The sequence below is a fragment of the Papio anubis genome, chromosome 10, assembly GCF_008728515.1.
Source record: "Papio anubis isolate 15944 chromosome 10, Panubis1.0, whole genome shotgun sequence".
Taxonomy (NCBI): domain Eukaryota; kingdom Metazoa; phylum Chordata; class Mammalia; order Primates; family Cercopithecidae; genus Papio; species Papio anubis.
The window spans coordinates 120,830,739-120,851,644 of record NC_044985.1 but is presented as its reverse complement, the minus strand read 5'-3'; the positions used below and the strand labels follow the sequence as shown (position 1 = coordinate 120,851,644).

At 45.2% G+C, this 20,906-nt stretch overlaps 1 long non-coding RNA gene across 5 annotated transcripts in view; it reads left to right on the top strand.

Annotated features, from left to right (window-relative positions):
• The first annotated feature begins 7,452 nt into the window (after positions 1 to 7,452).
• The window catches only part of LOC103876624, a 76,495-nt gene continuing 63,041 nt past the window's right edge, over positions 7,453 to 20,906 (top strand). For 3 of the 5 annotated variants that reach the window (XR_635923.4, XR_002516320.2, XR_004176674.1), the window contains exons 1-2: positions 16,671 to 17,530; positions 17,618 to 17,789. This is a non-coding gene — a long non-coding RNA (uncharacterized LOC103876624). Of the gene's footprint in view, positions 10,835 to 16,670; positions 17,531 to 17,617; positions 17,800 to 20,906 lie in introns of those variants that run through there. The other 2 variants (XR_002516322.2, XR_002516321.2) reach the window with 2 other exon arrangements.

The window sequence follows — 20,906 nt, the reverse complement described above, 5'->3', positions numbered from 1 at the left end:
TTCCCCTTTCTCTTTCTCCGTTGGTGGAGCGATTCTGTGTACTTGGCTCCAGCAGGCAAAACAAGCGTTGATAAATTAGGTGTTGCAAGCACCCTCCTGCCAGGTTAGCAGGCGGGACCTGTGGCATGCTTTCCCTCACTGGCTGTCACGCTCTCTCTCTCTCCTTGGGGACATCAGGAAGCTGTCCAGAAAAATAATTGCTTGACATGGTGGGTGGGTCAGGACACTTTCCAAGCGACCTAGAAGAAAGAATAAAATATTACATTCAAATATCTGTCTAGCAAACATGCCTATATTTTGTGTTTCCCATAATTCCACCATGCAAACAAGTCAGTTGATGTATATTACCTTCAAACAGGGTGTTAAGGGAATAAAAAGTAGAAATGTGTGGTCTCTTCCTTACAGAGGTACAAGTAACAGAACATTTCTAATTTAAAATTAGCCAGAAGTATGAGATACTGTTAGTGTTTATATGTGAACTAAAGACTACAAAGAATGTGACCTTTTGGGGTACATCCCCCAAGCAGATTAGAGAACAGGCTCTGTGGCAACTCTGAAAGGAACCTGGCTCCAGGGGTCAGGGGCCTCTCAAGATCCTCAGCCGAGAGCTCAGGAACTAACACATCTCTCCAGCAAACATCCAGCAAACTGGAAATTGTGAGATATCTGAACAGCATCCGTGGTTTTAAAGAAGGGACCGGCCTGTACAAATCCTCCCTGTGCTGACAGCCTGCCTCAGGAGCACAAGAGAGCTCTGAAATAACCAATTCATGTTCTCAAGGAGATTTGAGGACATTCTTTAGAGAAAAGGGAACAGTATAAACTGAGAAGGATGCTTTGTAAGTTTTGTTTTGTTTCTAATCAAAGTAGCCAATGGTAGATTGGCTCCTCCAGAAAACTGAGCATTTATTACTTTTATAATCAGAAAAAAAGTGCAACTATTTGCATTTTGGATTTTAAGAAGAAAAGCATACAGTTAGATACATCTCTGTGAAGATTTCAAAATTCCAGAAATACAGGCAACCTGCTGAAACAAAACAAAACAAAACAGGCATGTCACTTCTTTGCAGCAAGATATATCAGTCACAGTGGACCAGCGACTTCCCAGTGTTGAGGGAAGCATCCGATCTTGCCAAGTCTCATCCCTTCCTGTGGCCACAATCACAACGATCTCAGGAACTGGAAGGGCCCCTTGCCTCTCTGTGAAAGTTGCCAGGAAAGATCTCCTGAGAACTGAGCAATGATCAAAATGTGGAAGGCAATAACAGGGAAGATTGGTATAAAATAAACCACATGAAATGGACATGAAGGAGTAAATAAACATTGATAACAAGTTTATACAACTCAACGCCTCAATGCAAAAGTAAAAAAAATAATAGTAATACTAAAAAGAGGCCAGTTGCACTGGCTCACGCCTATAATCCCAGCATTTTCAGAGGCTGAGGCGGGAGGATCACCTGAGGTCAGGAGTTTGAGACCAGCTTGGCCAACATGGCAAAACTCTGTGTCTACTAAAAGTACAAGAATTAGCTGGGCATGGTGGCACATGCCTGTAATCCCAGCTACTCAGAAAGCTGAAGTAGGAGAATCACTTAAATGTGGGAGGCGGAGGTTGCAGTGAGCCGAGATAGCGCCACTGCACTCTAGCCTGGGTGACAAGAGTGAGGGTCCATCTCAAAAAATATATATATATAATAATAATAATAATAATAAAGAGAAATGATCTGTAATGTAAAAATAGTTTAATGATAATCATCTGCATTTTAAATTCTCACTGAGTTTACCAACAGCTTGGAAGGGAGATAGAGCAAAAGAAAAAAAAGCCAATAACATGCTACATGCTTTCATCCTACGTGAGAAAGGTAAAAGACCAATGACATGCTACATGTTAACATCTCTTCCTACGTGAGATAGCTAAAAGATGCAGTTTATACAAATGTTGATTTAAATATATATATGTGTGTATATGTACAAATCAAACTTAAGCATTACCGTTGTTAGTGAAATAAACAGAAAACTCACAAATCGTCCAGAAAAAAGAGAACAAGTACTGCCTGGCAATATGGCAAAAGGTAGGGAAGGAAATACATTGGAAGCATGAGGGAAACATAAATAAACATCATAAATTAAGATGACAGAATTAAGACCAAGCAAATCAGTTAATATGGCAAAGTAAATGTTTAAACTCTTCTGTTAAAAGACAAAGTCTTAGACTGTATAAAAGCAAATATAAACTTTTATGTTCCTCCGAACGATCCTTTTAAAATGTGAGCATCCCCGTAAAGGCAGGTTCTTGGAAAAATAATTTCCTGAAAGTGCATGTCTTCTGACACCTAAAGGGCAGAGAGAAAACGAGCAAAAGGCCATGAATTCATCCATCTGCATTCACTCAGCCAGCATCTCCGAAATGACCCTGGACACTGCGTGGCTTGTGGAGAATACGATGGTGAGGAAGACACTACGTCTGCTCTCTGGAGGTGCCATTCCGGAGAGGAGCACAGACGTGGGAAGAGGTGGTGACCCCACGAAGGACACATGCTGTGAGGGGAAGAATGGCGAGCACAGGGCCAGCCTCCCCCACCTCAAGCCAAGAAATCAGTTTGAAGCCGGATAGGGTCATTACATAATTGGTCATTTGTGTCTGTAACTCTCATAGAAAAACCCAGAGTAAATAATATATGCCTACACGCTCAAAATGTACCCCACTTCGTGTACGTTTCAGTTGTTAATTTTTTTTTCAGCCGGGGTCGCTTCCCTGTGTGGACGCACAGAGCCTGATTCTCCTGCACAGCTCTCCCAGGTGGATGATGCTTGGAAGCTGGTTGAACAGAAAAAGGCTCTGAGCTGCACAAGGGAAATTTTCCTACAGTAGTAGAGTCAGAAGATGAAAATAAGGGTCCAGGAAATCACTGCACAGAGCAGGGAATTGAAGCATTACCCTGTTGGGGGCGGAGGTGGTCGTTGGAAGCATGCAATTACTTTCAACTGTTTTTATAACTGGTCAGCCGTCGTGCCAGATCTAAGGCTTTCTTTAGTCAATGGCAAGGTTTTTAATAATTCTGTACATTTGCAGAGCCCTCAGAGGCAATGTGAGACGATTGCAGCTTCTAACATGTCTCACATCTGTGCAAGTGACTTAGCTTATTCCAGTTGGAGACTGGCTTAGGTTGGGCTCCCCCAGAAGCAGACCCCCAAACCAAGATGTGAGTGCAAGTCATGTATTTTAGAGGTGATCCCAGAGAGCCATGGCAAATGAGTCAGGAAAGGGGCTGGGGAGGGTGGGAAACCAAGGCAGGGAGTATTGTAAGCAGGTCCCCCCCCCCACCTCCCCCCGAGGGCATTCGGGCTCGTCAGCTACATTCTGCTGGGGAAAGGGGAAGCTGGGTATTCACCCACTCACTCCCTTCCACCATGGTTGAGAGCAGCCCTGGGATATTAACTCCCCAGCTTGGTTGGCCATGCCTGGCCCTGCAGCCATTGAACTCTTTCACACAGCAGGCCCAGGGGTCTAAAGGTCACAAGCCATGGGCATGTATATGAATGCAGAGTACCTAGGTGATGCTGGTGGGGTGCTGGCAGCATCCATTAAACAGCTGTGCCTCCACTCTTGCTATCCCCTGCTACTGGTTTTCTTTTCACATCTTTGTTAAATTAATGCTTGTATATATTTTTTAATTTTTAAAGATACTTTTATGTTGCTCAGGCTTGTCTCAAACTCCTGACTTCAAGTGATCCTCCTGTCTCAGCCTCCCAAAATGCTGGAATTACAAGCGTGAGCCGCTGCACCTGGCCGGTGCCTTGTGTCTTATTCTGCTAAACTGCTGTGGCTTCACTCTGTTACACTATCCCTCCCTCCTCCCTTCCCCCTACTTCCTTCTTTCCTGTCTGCAAACATTTACTGAATGACCACTCATTTCAGCCCTGGTGATGAAAGATGACTGGACCTTTACATGCACAGATTCTTCATGACACTGTATTGGCAAGGCTAGGAGACAGGCATGCGTGAAGTACTGTGGAACATGGAGCTAGTGTCTTCTAGCTCGAAAGTAACTGCCAGGGAACTGGATGAAGTGACTCCTGAAAAGGCAGTGCAAATACATGCGTCAAGCTCAGAGCGTGCAAGGTGCTGGTTGAATGTGACGCTTGATTATGACAGCAGGTGACAGGTGGGCTGATGTGTTATGAGGAGTCTCTGCTGCTCCAAGTTCCCATCACTTTCCCAGCAAGGAAGTCAGGAGACGAATGACCTCCGCTGTTGAGGACGGAGGAGGCCACAGTACATGCTCTATTGATGCATTTTCCAAGTGGAATTCAGGTCGTAGCGTAAACAGTTTGTGAAAACTTGAAGGAAGACATATGACAGACGACATGCTCTTCAAACAAAGTAAGTCCACTGTCACCTCTCCTTAAATCCCGTCCTTCCCAGAGAATGTTCCCTGAGTGTCTAATGTGCACATCACATATCATTCAGCCAGATGTTCAAGCCAACCTTCTGCGGACCTCTCTGTCATCCCTTGAACTCAAACTTCACTGTATAAAATGAACCCTGGGGAGCCTATTATAATGATATTCCTAGGCCCTGTTCCAAACCTACTGAATCAGAATCTCTGCTGGTGGTCCCAGTACTCTCAGGTTTAGGCACTTCTTATGCAGCCAACTGTGCTTTCTCTGGGTTAGAAGAATGATACACTCATTCATCCATCTATTTATGTATCTGCCCATCCATCCATCCACCCATCCATTTATCCACCCATCCACCCATCCATCCATTTATCCATCCATTCAACCATTTATCTATCCATTATCCATCCCCATCTGTCCATAAATTCATCCATTCATATATCCATTTATTCATTTAAAAATATTCATTGAGGACCTACTATGTGCAAGGCACAGTGCTAGGCAGTGGAGCTACTGAACAAAACAGACAATAACTCCTTCCATCAGAAATGTCACTTTCTTGGGAGGGAGGCAGACAAGAAAGTGCCAGATAGGTCAGGTATGTGGTATGTCAAGAGTAGTAAGTGTTATGGGAAACCTAAAGCAGGGGAGAGGGATGTAAAATGTAAAGGGGCAACTGAAATTTTAACAACAGTGGCTGGAAAAAGTTCCTCTGAGAAGGTGACATTTGCATTGAAGACTTAAGGTGAGACAGCCCCTCATCAACATGCTCACTGGGGAGAGAATTTCCCCCAGAGGGACTGGCTACATCTGGCAAGGCTCTAGAAATAGAGAGAATGCCAGCACAGCTGAGCTGGGTGAGTCAGAGGTGAGGGTTGGGGTGTGAGATCAGAGAGATAGGGAGAAGCTGAGGCCACTGGGGGACTTTGCATTTTTCCCTGGTTGAGATGAGAAGCTCTTGGAGGAACTGGAGCTGTGGAGCCCCATGATCTGATGCGTGCTTTCACAGGATCACTTGGGCTGCTGTATGTAGAATAAACAGAAAGGTGGGGAAGTAGATTCAGGTAGTCTGGTTGGGAGGCAACCACAATGAAGTTCTCAGACCAGCAGAGAGTGTTCAAATTTTTTTGCTTTAACAAAAGGATTTTCATTCAGAAATGGTGTGACAAATAAGCAATAAAACATATGAAAAATACAAAATATACTCCAGATAGAAGATGCTGGGTGTATTAGTCCATTCTCATGCTGCTATGAAGAAATACCCAAAACTGGGTAATTTATAAAAGAAAGAGATTTAACTGATTCACATTTCTGCAGGGCCAGGGAGGCCTCAGGAAGCTTACAATCATGGTGGAAGGGGAAGCAAACATCCTTCTTCACGTGGCAGCAGCAAGGAGAATTGCAGAGTGAACTGGGAGAAAAGCCCCTTATAAAACCATCAGATCTCTTGAGAACTCACTATCATGAGAAAAGCATGGCGGTAACCGCCCCCATGATTCAGTCACCTCCCACCAGGTCCCTCTCATGACACATGGGGATTATGGGAACTACAATTCAATATGAGATTTGGGTGGGGACACAGCCAAACCATATCACTGGGTATCACAAGGCCACCCCAGGCTGACTGTGCTCCCCATAATCCTAGGGCCACCATTGCACGCACATTGGAGCTGTGCAATGGCCCTGCTTGGGCTGGGGAATTAGCAGGGAATGAAGCTGGGACTCTGAATATGTTTGAAAGGTAAGGCCAACAGGCTGTCTAGCAAGATCCCTTTCACAGTGGAAATGGAATCATCTTTTGTCATTTTCCTCATGTGGGTCCCCTCTGCAGAGCAGGTTCAGTGTAGAACTTTCGTTTGGATTCTCAAGAACCAGCAGAAAGTCACCGAGTGCTGCCCTGGTTTTGTCATCAGTCATCAATCTCCCAAAAGCCTGGGGAAGATAACATGGAGAGTGAGCCCAGATGTATCTTTGGAGACAAGGTGCCCATTAATAGAATGTCATATTTAGTCAATGACATTGTAGGAATTTGTAAGTGTTTTCTGAAGGGAAAAACATTTTGTCTTTGATGGATTTTCTGTTTTACAGACATAATTAATCACATGTCTTAAGAAATCAATTTCTCTAATAGCAAAAATAATCTATGTTTTGCCAACTGGAAACACCACTTTCATTTAAGAAACACTCTCCATCAGTTGATTGTACTTCTTGGCGCCAGAAGCAAGGATGCCGTCCATATGCTCAGATTATAATGATTCACTGAAGAAATATGAAGTTCTCAGACCAGCAGAGAGTGTTCAAATGCTTTTGCTTTAACAAAAGGATTCTCATTCATAAATAGATGTCACAAATAAGTAATAAAATGCAAATATACGATACACAAAGTATACAAAACAATTGTTTTGTATACAATTATACAATTGTTTTCAAACTTCTGAGGAATAGGCATATTCTGAAGAGTGTCATGTGATAATGTAGAATCAAAGAATTGAACTCATACGCAGATGTTAACCTAGTCCCCTTCCCCTGCCCCCATGGCAGGACTCCTCTTCAGTGTCTTCAGGAAATGGGCTTCTACTCCCTCTCCCACCATCAGGGGAGGAAGAGGCTGACACACTGCCTGCTGTTTCCTAACTGAATAGTGCTGGCTGTGGGAAAGCCCTGCTTATTGCCCATCTACCCTCTTGTCATCTCCCCACTGGCACTGGTTAGGTTTTCTGGAATTACAGTTCTTTTCTCAAAAAGGTGAAGCTGGCTATCAAGTCAGTACTAAAAAATCACTTTTCTGAGCTCACACTTTCCTCATTCCATCAGCTGCAACAGGAATCCAGTCTTGGTGAATTTTTTTTTTGTTGTTTTTTTTTTAGACAGAGTCTCACTCTGTCGCCCAGGCTGGAGTGCAGTGGTGTGATCTCGGCTCACTGCAACCTCTGCCTCCAGGGTTCAAGCGATTCTCCTGCCTCAGCCTCCTGAGTAGCTGGGATGTGTGTCACCACACCACCTAATCTTTGTATTTTTTTTTTTTAGTAGAGATGGGGTTTCACTATGTTGGCCAGGCTGGTCTCAAACTCCCGACCTCAGGTGATCCACCCACCTTGGCCTCCCAAAGTGTTGGAATTACAGATGTGAGGCACTGCGCCCGGCCTCAAAAAGGTGAAGGTGGCTATCACGTCAGTACTAAGAATTCACTTTTCTGAGCTCACACTTTCCCCATTCCGTCAGCTGCAACAGGAATCCAGTTTTGGTGATTTCTTAAAGAAGCCATTTGAACCGAGGCACAGCGTCCCAAAGGCACATGGCCTCCACAGAGCTCACCATGTGCTTTCCACGTCTACCCCAGGTTTCCAGAGGGAATGAGGGCTGACACTTACTGAGAGTCACCTCCTTCTTGCCCTGGGGTTGAAGTGGGGTCACCTTGGGGGAAGAAGTCCTACTTCTCTGAAAACAGCAAAGGAACTAACACTTGGCTCACCCCGACTCAGCTGTGCAGGCTTTGTTGGAAGAGAAAACCCCGCATCCCTAATCCATCAGGGTCTGGAAGAAATCTCACAAGAGAGAATGACTTGATTTTAAAATTCTGACTGCCTTTGTCATCCTCCTGCCAGGCCTGACCTTTTGCAGATATGCTTTTAATTAAGCAAGGGTTTTGCTTAGCCTCCTCCCACCTTCTTCAGTTTCCAGCGACGGTGCCAGATTGTTCAGACAACTTCTTAAATTAACACGACGGCTGCCGGTGAACTGGGGGCTTCGATAGGAGGTACCAGTGCCTGCCTTTCTGTGCTTGTCACGGCTGCTTCCCTGCAGACTGAGATCCGGGGCGCTGGGGTGACAGCACGTGGCCACATCGAGGGGTCACAGGGAGGACCTTGCTGTGTGCTGCACATATTTGTGACCTGACCAATGGCTGGCAGGCTGCATCCTGGACTGAACCTAGAAGACACGCCTCTGGGGTGAAGAGGGGTCAACAAAGCAGCTCGTGTTCCCTGCTCCAAAGGACGCAGCTGCAGTGTTTTGGTCGTGGAGAATTGCTACTGTCCCCAACTCAGAACTTGGAACAAGCTGTCTCGTCTCCAAAATACAAAGAAAAAAAAAAGATCAACAGGAACACAAAGTGAGGTGAGGAAAAGTGCACTTGCGCAGCAAGCCCGCTGTTCCTGCCATGAGGAAATGCCGAAGTCACTTAGAACTGACGGCTGAAATGATTGTGGCAAGTGCTTTCTTGCCACACTGGATGAGGTGGCATTTCCCTATTAAAGTCCCTTACCATTTTCTAAGGGGTGCAGTTTAAGGACATCTTTTTGTGAAATACCTAATTGTACTCACTAAGCCTCCTTTTGGAGAGAACTGACCCTGCTTTTCTCCAAAGGTAAATATTGAATGTGACAGTGGGAGAAAATCATTCAAGTTGCTATTGACACGCTCTGATAAACATTTGGCAAGCAAGAATCTGGTTTGAGATCCACACACCCAAAGTCCTCGGTTGATCACTGTGTTCTTCTCTAACACGGGTACTTGCAAACAGCAGTCTGTTACATGGGTTTCCTTTGAACTAGGAAGGCTGGCATCCTTCCAAAGGGCCACTGGGTCTGAGGTCCAGCTGCCCGCTTGGTTGCAAAACCTTCTCTTGTGTCTAGAACGTTGGGAGATATCATGGCCTTCTTATGCCCGTAGGCCAGCCCATTGATTTAGAAAGCAGTTAACAAACAGAAATACAGATACATTTGCTTCTAAGGTCTTAGGAATGAAATTCCCTTTAGAGCTCACCTGAAGTGGAGCATTAAGTGCCTCCTTGCAGAAGGGTTGCTCCTACATTTGTCCTGTTGTGATGCGTGCCTTTGACACACAGAAAACACCTAGGATCCTAGAATGTCACGCCAGCAAGGCCCTAAGGCATCACGCTTCTTCTGATGACAAACCTACAGCCCAGGGTGCTATGTGACTGGCTCAAGGCCCCACAGCAAGTTGACCTCAAAGCTGCGCCCAGGCTCCTGGGCTGATAAGCCCACACCCCCCATCCTGCCCTCCCAGGATCCTCCAGATCCTTTAAGAGGAGGAGACGCTGACCTGGGCATTTGGAGAGACACAGTCTTCCTGGACTCGGGGGTGGGAGGGGTAAGGACAGTCGCCGGGTCGCTGACTCTCTTTACAGTCTCAGGAATTGTACCTGTTTAGGGTCCCTCAGTTTTGCAGCCAACGCCAAGGCAGGTGAGGAAAACAGTCCCGGCCTGCTGTGTGTTGCTGGGACACTTTGCCGCAGATGTCACCTTCGCTCTCCTGACTCACCTAATGCTGACAGTGGCGCCCGTGGACCAGGCTTTCTTCCCACACCTCCTGAAATGCTCATTTATCAGTGGAAACTTCCTTTGCAGCACCTCGAGGAATTTCCCCCTTCAAGGGTCAGTGAATGACAGCCAGAGCAGCCTATTGTATATGGTATTGTCAGACTGAAATATAGTCAAAGAACTATCACCCAATGAATGGTATTAGACCTGCATGGGGTAGTGCCAATGGGAATGGGAATTCCAGCCCCTTATCTTCCAGAAGAATTCCTCGGACTCCGTGGAAGGCCATCGTGCCACAAAGCAGTTCACCGCTGCTGCTTCCCTTGGAGGGCTGTGTCTCAGTGCAAGATGAAAAGAAGTCAAGTGGACCAGGAAGCATGTTGTCCAGCATCGGTCACCTCGCCTGTCCAGGTGGGTGCTCCCTTCTGCGGCTGTCCCCATGGCTTCTCCCCATGAGGGTGGAGACCCAGGCAGTGTTCCAGTGTTCACAGAGGCCACTGGCTCAGGAACGGTGCCCCAATTCATCTCCACCAAGAAGGAAGAACAAAGATCTACTTGCATCCTAAAATAGCATACTTTCAGATTTTAGGAGCACTTTTCTATGGGAAATACTGAAAATGGACTTTTGAACCTCAGGAGAGAAAGAGAGAGAACAAGTCAGGCTGAGAAACATGTTTGCCAGCAAGCAGCAGCCCGCCTGAATCCCCGCACCTACACATGGGGTGGGCTTCTCGTGGAAGACCGTGGGAACCAAGACTAAATAAATGCTAAGCGCCCTCAGTGCTTCTAAAACGCAAGGATGGCAACAATACAAAATACAAACTGAAAAGAAAAGCAAACAGGTAGCCCTGCCAGCTGGGCATTGCCCCAGGTGTCTGAATAATTTTGTGATTGAATCAGGCACCTGCCTATAGCATTGTAGTTTATTCCTCCTCAGCTAAAGTGACACACTTAACGAGAATGTTGCGTTAGTGTCCGGGCTTCTTCAAAAACAAAGGTAAATAGAAGGGGCAAGAATGGAAGAGGGCATGCAGGATTTGCTCAGGACTGTTTGCTTTTGCCCACGGAAACTGCAGTGGCCTCGAGAAGCAGTTGAGTGGGTTGTATAACCCTCAGCTGCTTCGGTCTCAACAGGGAAAATACTGTCCTGGGTAAGCACACCTTGGGTTTTTTGTTGTTGTTGTTTGTTGTTGTTGTTGTTTTAACTGAATCAATTTCTTAGAAAAATGAAGTCTCCATAGCATTTGTTTTCCATTTTTAAGTTGTTGTAAGAGCAATGGAGTGAAATGGAGATGAAACTGCCTCCCAGTGCCTGTGATCTTCACCCACCTGCATCCTTCGTCTGTCTCTGTGTCATTCCCCCTTTATCACACTGTGACCCCCTCTCTGATCACAATCTTTAGTTACACTATCATTACTCACCTCCCAGACAGACTCTGTAGATTTCAAATGTCAAAATCAAGGAATTCTCCACAAGATCATTTAATCAGGAAAACAGAGAGAGAAAGTGAAACATAAATGAATTACAACTCACATTTTCCACACCCTCTGCACCCTCTGTGGATGCTAGACTTCAGCCAAGTCTCCTTCCTAACCATGTGTGCTGCTTGTTGAACTATAAACTAAAAGGTTTGTTTCCAGGGTTATGTTACTGTTGGCTGATAGCGTATCATTTCAAGGGGGTCCATTTTTCTCAGCTCGGCTCAAATCGCTTTGGCAGGTTTAATCTGGTCTAACAGCTTTGCTATTTACTGCTGGAATTTCTGTATCTTAAGAGTACCCTGGGAATTTAGCTTAGTGGCTAAAAGATTGACTTATAGCTCCAAACCAGGTGGAAGTCAGGATGCACTGAAAATATACACAAGGATATATTGCAGAATTATCTCTGCTCTGAGAGCATTCCCACGGGCACGGAATTAATTTCTGGTTTTTAAACTGTGCAAAAGTTACTGTATGAATCTAGAGATTTAGAGCATTGCTCAGGTTGAAAGGGGAGAGCTAGGCTGGGGAAGGAGCGGGGACTGGGACGCACACAGACCTGGGCTCTGTGATTGACTAGGCCTGTGATCTTGGGTGTGTTCCTTGATCTCTTTGAGCTTTCTTCTCCTCATTTGCACAAGAGGATAATAAATCCCCAGTGGAGAGTTGTCCTGGGGATCTAGTGAAGCAATGCTCTGGGGATACAAATTCGTAAGTCTCTGTCTCTATTTAGAGGACTCTCCATCCCATCCTCTATCTAAATTACTCTCACCTTCTCTCTGTTTATAAAATATGTTTTAAATGTTAGAGAGCCTGAGACTTATGAGGACCATCAGAGTAATAGTGACCCAATCTTTGTAGATGGGACCAAGGTTGATCAAGATTTTTCACAAATTTGTTTCATTCCACTCTTCCAAACGTCTTTGGAAGAGCTCATTCTTACTTCTGTTATCTGCTGAAGAAGCCATGCTACATAATTGAAGATAAGCAAAGCAGGGCCCTAATAATCATAAGATAACAACAATGGCAACGATAACAAGGATGATGATGATGATAACAGCTAACCTTCACTGAGGGCTTCCTTGTACCTGATATTCTATTAAGTGGCCCAATGTAGAGTTACTAATTTAATACTCACAACACTTTATTTGATAGGACTATTATGATCCATATTTTATGGATGAGATCATCATGTTTCAGAGATGTCCAAGGTCACCAAACAAGTGAGAAGCAGAACAGCATTCAAATCCCATCTTTTTACTCCATCTCCATATCAAACCATGGTCTAATTATCTTTCTACTGTCTCAAGTGATAGATGACATTAGAGAAGAAAGGTTACCTTTGTAGAAAATAAAATCATCAGGAAGATTTTTAAAGGAAGAAACAGTAAGATCATTCAGCAAATACTTTGGGTGTCTATTAAGATTAGGTGCTGCATTGGACATTGGGAAGCCCTTGAAATCACCCAGGTGAGAGATAGCAGTAGCCAGGTGTATCAGATACTTTCCGTTGTTCCTCATCTGTTTCCCGCTTTCAGCTACTTGGTCTGTATCAACCACTGCTCTGACCAGCTTTCCATGGATTACAATGAATCACACAGGCACAGAAAAAAATTCATCCAGAATATATACAGAATCCATACCAAAAAAAAAAAAGACAATAAGATTTCAAGATGAACAAAGTATTTGAAAAGTCATTAAGTAAAAGAGGAAATCCAAATGTCCAATAAACTTACATAAAGGTGCTCAACTTCATTAGTTATTTTGGAAATTCTCGTTAAAACCAAAATGCGATGCTCCTCCATACCCATCAAAATGGCTACAATGGAAAGAGTGGAAGCGGTTTGAAGTTACAAAAACTTTCATACACCACTAACAGAAGGATAAACTCACACAATCACTTTGGAAAATTGTTTGGCTGTATCCACCAAAAACACATGTGTGCCTTATGATTCAGCAATTCTGCTCCTGGGTGTACACCAACAGTAACACATGGATATGTTCACCAAGAGGAATGTTCACTGTGACACTATTTGTAATAGTCCCAAATTGGAAGCTCGACAAAAGCCCATGAAGAGTAGAATAAATAAAATATGTTAGCATCATATAATCGAATATCACACAGCAATGAAAATGAACATTATACACAGCAGTATGGAGAAACTCACAAACATAATGTTGACCAAAAGAAACTATCAATAGAAACCATTCATTCCAGCACTACAAAGTTTTAAAATATCTTTAAAAATTAATGAATGTTATTAGAAATGAGGACAGTGGGTCTTCTGGGTTGGGGAGAAGTAGGGAGTGCCTGAAAAAGGGTCTAAGTGGGGCTTCTGGGGTGTTGGTAATGCTTTGTTTCTTGATCTAAATGCTGAGTAGCTGGTTGTATTAGTCCATTTTCACACTGCTGTAAAGACATACCTGAGACTGGGTAATTTACAAAAGAAAGAGACTTAATGGACTCATTCTTTAGGAGCACTTTAGGAGGCTGGGGAGGCCTCACAATCATGGCAGAAGGTGAACGACACATCTCACATGGTGGCAGACAAGAAAAGAGAGCTTGTGCAGGGAAACTCCCCTTTTGAAAGCAATCAGATCTTGTGAGATTTATTCACTATCAAGAGAAAAGCATGGGAAAGACCTGCCCCTGTGATTCAATTATCTCTCACTGCATCCCTCCTACAACACATGGAAATTCAAGATGGGATTAAAATTTTTTAAAATCAATAAAATGCTAATGTGACTTATACTGATTAGTGTGGTTGCATTTGGCCAGTCTTTGTGATAAACTTACTTAAGTAACCCAAATGAACAATAGCTCCTGGCATTCTTGCTCATATGTAGCCCCCTCCTACACTGTCTCCAGACTTGGCCATGTGACCAGCTTCAACAAATGGTTCAGTAAGTTTTCACATGCTGAGTTTGTTTTCTTGGAACGCCTCTTCTTGGAACCTGGCCACCAGGCTGTGAGGAAGCCCAAGCAGCCATCTGGAGATGCCCATGTAAAGTTCCCTCCTCTTACGTGCGGATAAGCATGCCAACTTTGGGAACTGTAGAGGTGATTAAGTGAGTTAGTATACACAAGTGGACACACAGTGAAAGGCAGGCTCTAGCTGCTTACCTTGACCAAAAAGATTTCCTTCCATTTCTAAAACTCGTACGTTGCCTTCTTCCACACTGCTCAAAGTTCGCCTTTTCTAGGAAGCTATTTGGCACTTCCTAGTCCTCCTCTATCCGTCAGCACAGCCTGCACAATTCAGCACAGGAGTATTTGGTTGTGCTCTGGAGCTGGATACTTTAACAGTGAGTCATTGCACTGTATGGCACTGAGAGGCAGTTTTGCCCTTCATCTCATCTGGGCTTCATCACAATGCTATGTGACTTGGGCAGAGTAGATACTATCACATCCATCTCAAAGATGAGAGAACTGATGCGTGGAGGGCTGCCGTTCCCTGGCTGGCCCTGTGAGAGGAGTGGTGGGATCCAAAGGTGGGCCTTCCCCTTCTCTGGTTGCCTTGAAGCCCAGGGAAGGATCTGGTGCTTCTTTTCCTTGGTATCTCCTCTCAGGCATCTGCTCTTCCTGGACCCACCAAGACACTCCAGTGCTCTCGCCAATGTTGAACCCAGGACTTTGCTCAATAAAGCTTCTCGATTATGATACTAATAATGCAGCACTGATAACTGAGAGATAGGACGCTCTGCTGAGAATCAGAGAGATGGGTTTTCTCCACATTCACTGAAGAAAGTGCTTCATCATCCACAGAGGTGTCAGTCCTTAAGCACAGCCTGAATGCCACCTGCTGTTGCTGCTTCCGCTGGCTGCCGCTTACTGACCACTGGTTCCATGGGCTCTGTGGTACACAGATGGAAGCATCCTTTCTCCACTGGGGCCTCTCACTGTGACCAGGACTAAGACAGGGAAATAACCAAAGGATAGTAGGATCAGAGCTATTGACGGCACACACAGGGTGCCATGCAAATCCACAGACGAGGAGAAGCTGGGCAAACTATGTGATGATGTTCATCTTCATTTTGCCCCCCAAGAACCCCCAGGAGAAGGAAGTAAGGATACACCTAGCGAGATCCGTAGATGCTCTCCAGAACATGTTTATTTCACCTACTTTTCCATTCCCATTGAAGTGGTCCAGGCCCAAGGCCTGTAACCCCCAGCCAGAGTGCGGTGCCCTCCCCAGCCTGGCTGCCTCCTTCAGCCCTGCACCTCCCCTGCACTGGCACATGGTTGCTGGGCTGGCCTCCAGCACAGTCTGTACTTCCCACAGCCTCCTCCACAGCCCGTCATGGCTCCTGCAGCCTTCAGCAGCATTTCCCTACTTTTTTCTCACTGCAAAGCTATCTTTGGCCCCAAAGTGTCTTGGCCACCGTGACCTCACAGGGAACAGAGGCAGCTGACACAGATTTGTCTCCTTGATCAGGCTTTAGCCTAAGTATGACGTAGTCAGGAAAACCCTCTCTGGGCTGGTGGCCTGGGGCCACATTGGTACCGCACTATCTTCTTTCAAACTATGGGTGCTCACATAAGGGAACATTCCAGGCATTTGCTTCCTGTGTTAAACAGGACCCTCTACAAAGGCAATGGTGGTGTCCGTTCTGTTCACCATGACAGGCTGCATTGAGCAGAGGATGGGGCCCGTGGCTGGTGTTTCCTAGGTGGCAGCTGGATGGCTACTGGTTCCAGAACCATCCTCTGCATTTGGAGGTCTCTGTCCAGGAAATTCAGGCTCCCCTGCATCAGGTTTTATGCTAGAAGCAAAAGGAGATTCAAACGGGTTTGAAATGACAGGTTGGTGACTTACAGGTCGGTAGAGGAGACAGACTTTATTAACAAGAGCTTCAAGCCTGGGCTCCTCTGTGCCGCTGCAGAGCACGAGGCCATCTGTCGTGCCGGGCTGCCTCTCTACCACCATTGCCCCGTGGAGCAACTCCTTCGCTGGCATTTTCTGTGACTATTCTGAGTAAGTCTGTTGAAGCTAGTATTTGTTGAACACTCATCTGAGTCAGGCACTGTACAGGCAGTTTCATACCTGATCCATACAAGAGCTCCAAGTCAGAGGAAAGAAGGCGAGAGTTGGAGATGTGAAGTCACCTGTCTAACTAATGTCCAGCAGAGAGAAAATGGGAGAGGCTGCAATGGAGAGAGGTCTGTGCGATGCTGTAACCAAATATGCTCAGTTACAGAGAACAGAGTCATGCTTGCCAGTTTAGAAAGGGATTTACCTCGGCTGGGCATGGTGGCTCACGCCTGTAATCCCAGCACTTTGGGAGGCCGAGGTGGGTGGATCGCAAGGTCAGGAGATCAAGACCATCCTGGCTAACACAGTGAAACCCCATCTCTACTAAAAAATGCAAAAAAATTAGCCGGGCATGGTGGCGGGTGCCTGTAGTCCCAGCTACTCGGCAGGCTGAGGCAGGAGAATGGCATGAATCCAGGAGGCGGAGCTTGCAGTGAGCCGAGATTATGCCACTGCACTCCAGCCTGGGTGACAGAGCGAGAATCCATCTCAAAATAAACAAACAAACAAACAAATAAATAAATAAATAAATGAAAGAAAGGGATTTATCTCTGTTACTAAATTGATAACAGAATCACTGAGGAGCTGAAGAATGATCGATCCTAGGTGAGCTTCCAGGACCAACTATGATGCCACAAACGTAGGCTGTTAAGGAAGCTGCCTGTCAAGCAGGGCCCCAAGATGTCACTGCGGCCTCCAGAATGCTGCCCTCCACCCACTGAACTCAGTTCTGAATGCAGGTCTTGAGCAGTGCTTCTAATTGGCAGGAGATCAGCTGCAACCAGAATCTTGGCTCTGAGAACATCTGGGAAATAGTGGTTTTAGCTCTCTAGCCTCTGTAGAGCAAAAAGGCATATCCAATAGAGTGGGAGAAAAGAAACCTTGGAAAGGGTAAGTCAGAGGTAGTCCCAAATATCAGTCCAATGTTAAATTGTGATTTCGTGTGTGTGTATGTGTGTGTGTGTATATCTGGTGTGGTATAAGTTTGGGTGGGGTGGAGGTGATCGTATGTGTGCATTCTCTCTACCCTCCTTCCATGCATATGCATCCAGGAGAGATGGGTCCACCTTCTCTCCTTCCGGCACATGCCCCCATATTTCATCTTATCTAACGGTCTTTGTGTCTTGCCAAACTTCTGACTGTGGGGGCCACTGCTAAATGCCTATCCCGAAGGCATTCTCTACTTCCGTACTTCAAACACCCAATATACACTCTTGCCTTTTTCCTTGTCGACAGAAGCCCAGTGTATCTCAGAATGTGTTCAGGACCTCTTGCAGCTCAGGATAGACTTACAAGATGGTTCTGGCCAAGAAGATTGAAGTAGAAGTTTAAAAGGTGAAGCTTCTAGAAAAGCTATTGTTTTCCTAATGAAAAGGGACCATTAGCTTGCATTTCCTTTTGATTTTTGTCCTTTCCTATTAGGTCTTACTTCCTGGAAATGAAACATGTTGCCTAGAGGTGGAGCACCCGTTCAGTGAGCCTGTGACGAAGGCCATTTACCAAGAACAGGAGAAAGCTAGAAGGAGCCCATATCTCTGACTGCCCTCGACAGCCCACACAAGCACTCACGCTGGAAAAAGAAAGCCCTGTTTCAGTAAGCTCATGTGTGTTTAATTTTCTGTTTTTCTGATACACCCGAACCCCAGAGAGTCTTCTCTGAACTCAATCTTTGTATACTCAGTTCCATGGCCTAATGGAATTTTAGGGTCAAAAGAGGGTTTAGAGATTACTTAGCTACAGTCATATACTGCCTTATAGATTATTAGCACTCAATGTATGTGTGTCTAGTCTACATGGTTAGTATTAAATTCTCTGAGGATGGAAATTATATGTACATTTAAATATTTGTGTTGAAAATGTTTCTCAAAACCTTGCTAAGTAAATGAATTCACAGAACCTTTCGCAATGTTTCTGGAGAAACATTTTTTTTGAAAGTGCATGGATTCTATGAAAAATTGGGGGAGGATAGAAAGAAAAAGAAAAATCCTATGCAAAGGTTAAATTTTGAAACTCTTGTTAAAATAAAATCCTTAGCCAAATTAAATTTAACAGAGTTTATTTTATTTTATTTTTGAGACAGAGTTTCGCTCTTGTTGCCCAGGCTGGAGTGCAGTGGCCCCCATGATCTCGGTTCACTGCAACCTCTGCATCCCGAGTTCAAGGATTCTCCTGCCCCAGCCTCCCAAGTAGCTGGGATTACAAGCATGCACCACCACGTCTGGCTAATACTTTGTATTTTTAGTAGAGATGGGGTTTTGCCATGTGAGCCAGGCTGGTCTCCAACTCCTGGCCTCAAGTGTTCCTCCCACCTCAGCCTCCCAAAGTGCTGGGGTTACAGGCACAAGCCACAGCGCCCGGCCTAAATTTAACAGAGTTTAATTGAGCAAAGAATGATTCATGAATCAGGTAGCCTCCCCAGCCAGAGTAGGCTCAGAGAGTCCGGCATAGCCACGTGGTGGAAGATGATTTATAGACAGAACAAAGGAAAGTGATGTACAGAAAATGGAAGTGAAGTACAGAAGCAGCCGGATTGGCTCAGCATTTGTCTTATTTGAACACAGTCCAAACAGCTGACCACCATAGATTGGCCAAAACTCAGTGATTGGCACAAGGGTAGGTTATAGTCTGTTTGCACTTCCATTTAGGTTGTAGTTCACGATGTACAGAGAAACCTTAGGGCAATCTTAAAATATTGGCTGGTGACATTACTTTTAATGGCAAAAACTACAACTACTTTTGCACTAACTTTTGCACCAATACGTAAGGAGGCAGTTTTAGGCTAAAATCAATTTAACAGATTTATTCTGAAAACTTGCTTTGTCTGTTGCTGCATAAAAAACAACTTCGAGGCTGGACATGGTGGCTCACGCCTGTAATCCCAGCACTTGAGGAGGCCGAGGCGGGCAGATCACCTGAGGCCAGGAGTTCAAGACCAGTCTGACCAACATGGAGAAACTCCGTCTCTACTAAAAAATACAAAGTTAGCCAGGTGTGGTGGCGCATGCCTGTAATCCTAGCTACTTGAATCATGGGTGCTGAGGTTGTGGTGAGCCGAGATCACGCCATTGTACTCCAGCCTGGGTAACAAGAGCGAAATTCTATCTCAAAAACAAAACAAAACAAAAATCAACCTCGAAATGTAGTGGATTCAAACAACCGTGATTTTATTTGTTCTTGATTTTCTGGGGCTAGAATTTGGGATGATGTTTCTTCTGCTTCACGCAGATTGGCTGGGATTACTTACTCGGCTGCATTCAGCTGGTGCCTGGGCTGGGCTGGGAGGCCAAGAAGGCTTCAAGACAAGGCTGACAAGCCTGCCCATGGGTGCTCCTGCTTCTGCCAACTTCTATTGGTCAAAAAAGGTTGCAGGACCTGCTTAAATTCAAGGGAAGGGGAAATAGGCTCTTCTTAAGGAGAAATAGCAAGGCTGTAATACAAAAGAACATGTATGATGGCAGAGAGTGCTGTCACCATCTCTGGAGACAAATCTACCACTCTAACTTTCACTTCTTTACAAGTTGAGATTACCCTGCAAATTGGAATTTTTATATGTGAGGAAAAATTAATATTTATAGGATCCCTACCATATGCTGAGTGCTGTGCTAACTACTTTCACATAGAATTTCTCCTTTGCTGTGACCTATATTTTCTGTAGACCTAATCTCTGGGTTCATTTGAACCATCTGCTGATGGAAAGGCAGTAGCTCACAGCTGGTCCCTCCATAAAGGAGGGCGCATGACAATTCCGACAGGTGGAACCTCTCCAGCTTCCTTCATACGCAAGAACAACCCTAAACATGTTCTCTTTGTCCCTCGGGATCACGGGATACCGACTTGCATTCCTACAAGAGCTCATATCACACTGTTGTTCATTTGGCCTCTTGGGGGGTGGAAGCTTATCTCTTTAGAGATTCTTTTATTATCGAAAAGAAATCATTTCTATGATTCTGGGTATCCAACTAAAACTTGTACGAACAGAAGATCCAATATCTTCTGGATCCCTGGGCAGCTCCCTGGCAACCCCCTCCTATTCAATTGTGAAACACCCTCCTCCAGTTATTCAGAAACTACAAACTAAGGCAGTAGCCCCGTGATGTCTGTACAAGAACTGATGACAGGCACACCCAGAGGCTTACAGGGTGTTTGTGCTGAACATCAGCCCTGAGGGACCTTCCTGTTTTATCCGTTTTGAAACTCTTGACTGTGATTCAAAAGTAAAGAATAAAACAATAACCTGCCTGTGTACCACAGAGCAACTCTACTGCAGTAAAAACGGCAGATGCAGGAATATTTCATCCACCAGAAATTAACCTGCAGTCAGAGGAAAGCTGTGACATCAGCAGAGTTGGTGTCTCTGGAGTCAAAAGGGAAAGTCCTGGGACCTTCTAGCAGGGAGGTCGTGGAAAACGCAGGAGCGGCCCCAGATTGCTAATAGGGGCAATTTGCTAACATTTTCAACACCTTTTAAATGTTGTAGACACTTTAGGAGTAGTGTAGGGATTTCAAACGTTTATTAGGCAAATGAGGAAAGAGAGGCCCAAGTGGGTGAGGCGACTTGATCAGGGTCATTGGGCTGGGGTGTGGCACAGCAGCTTCTGGACCCCGTTTCCTCATCTCCAGCCCAGCGCCCTTTCCAAATACACCCTTCCTCCAACCCCGACCTTTCTGCCCAACTCATCTTTACCAAGTGACCCTGAAGTGGTGAAGAGGA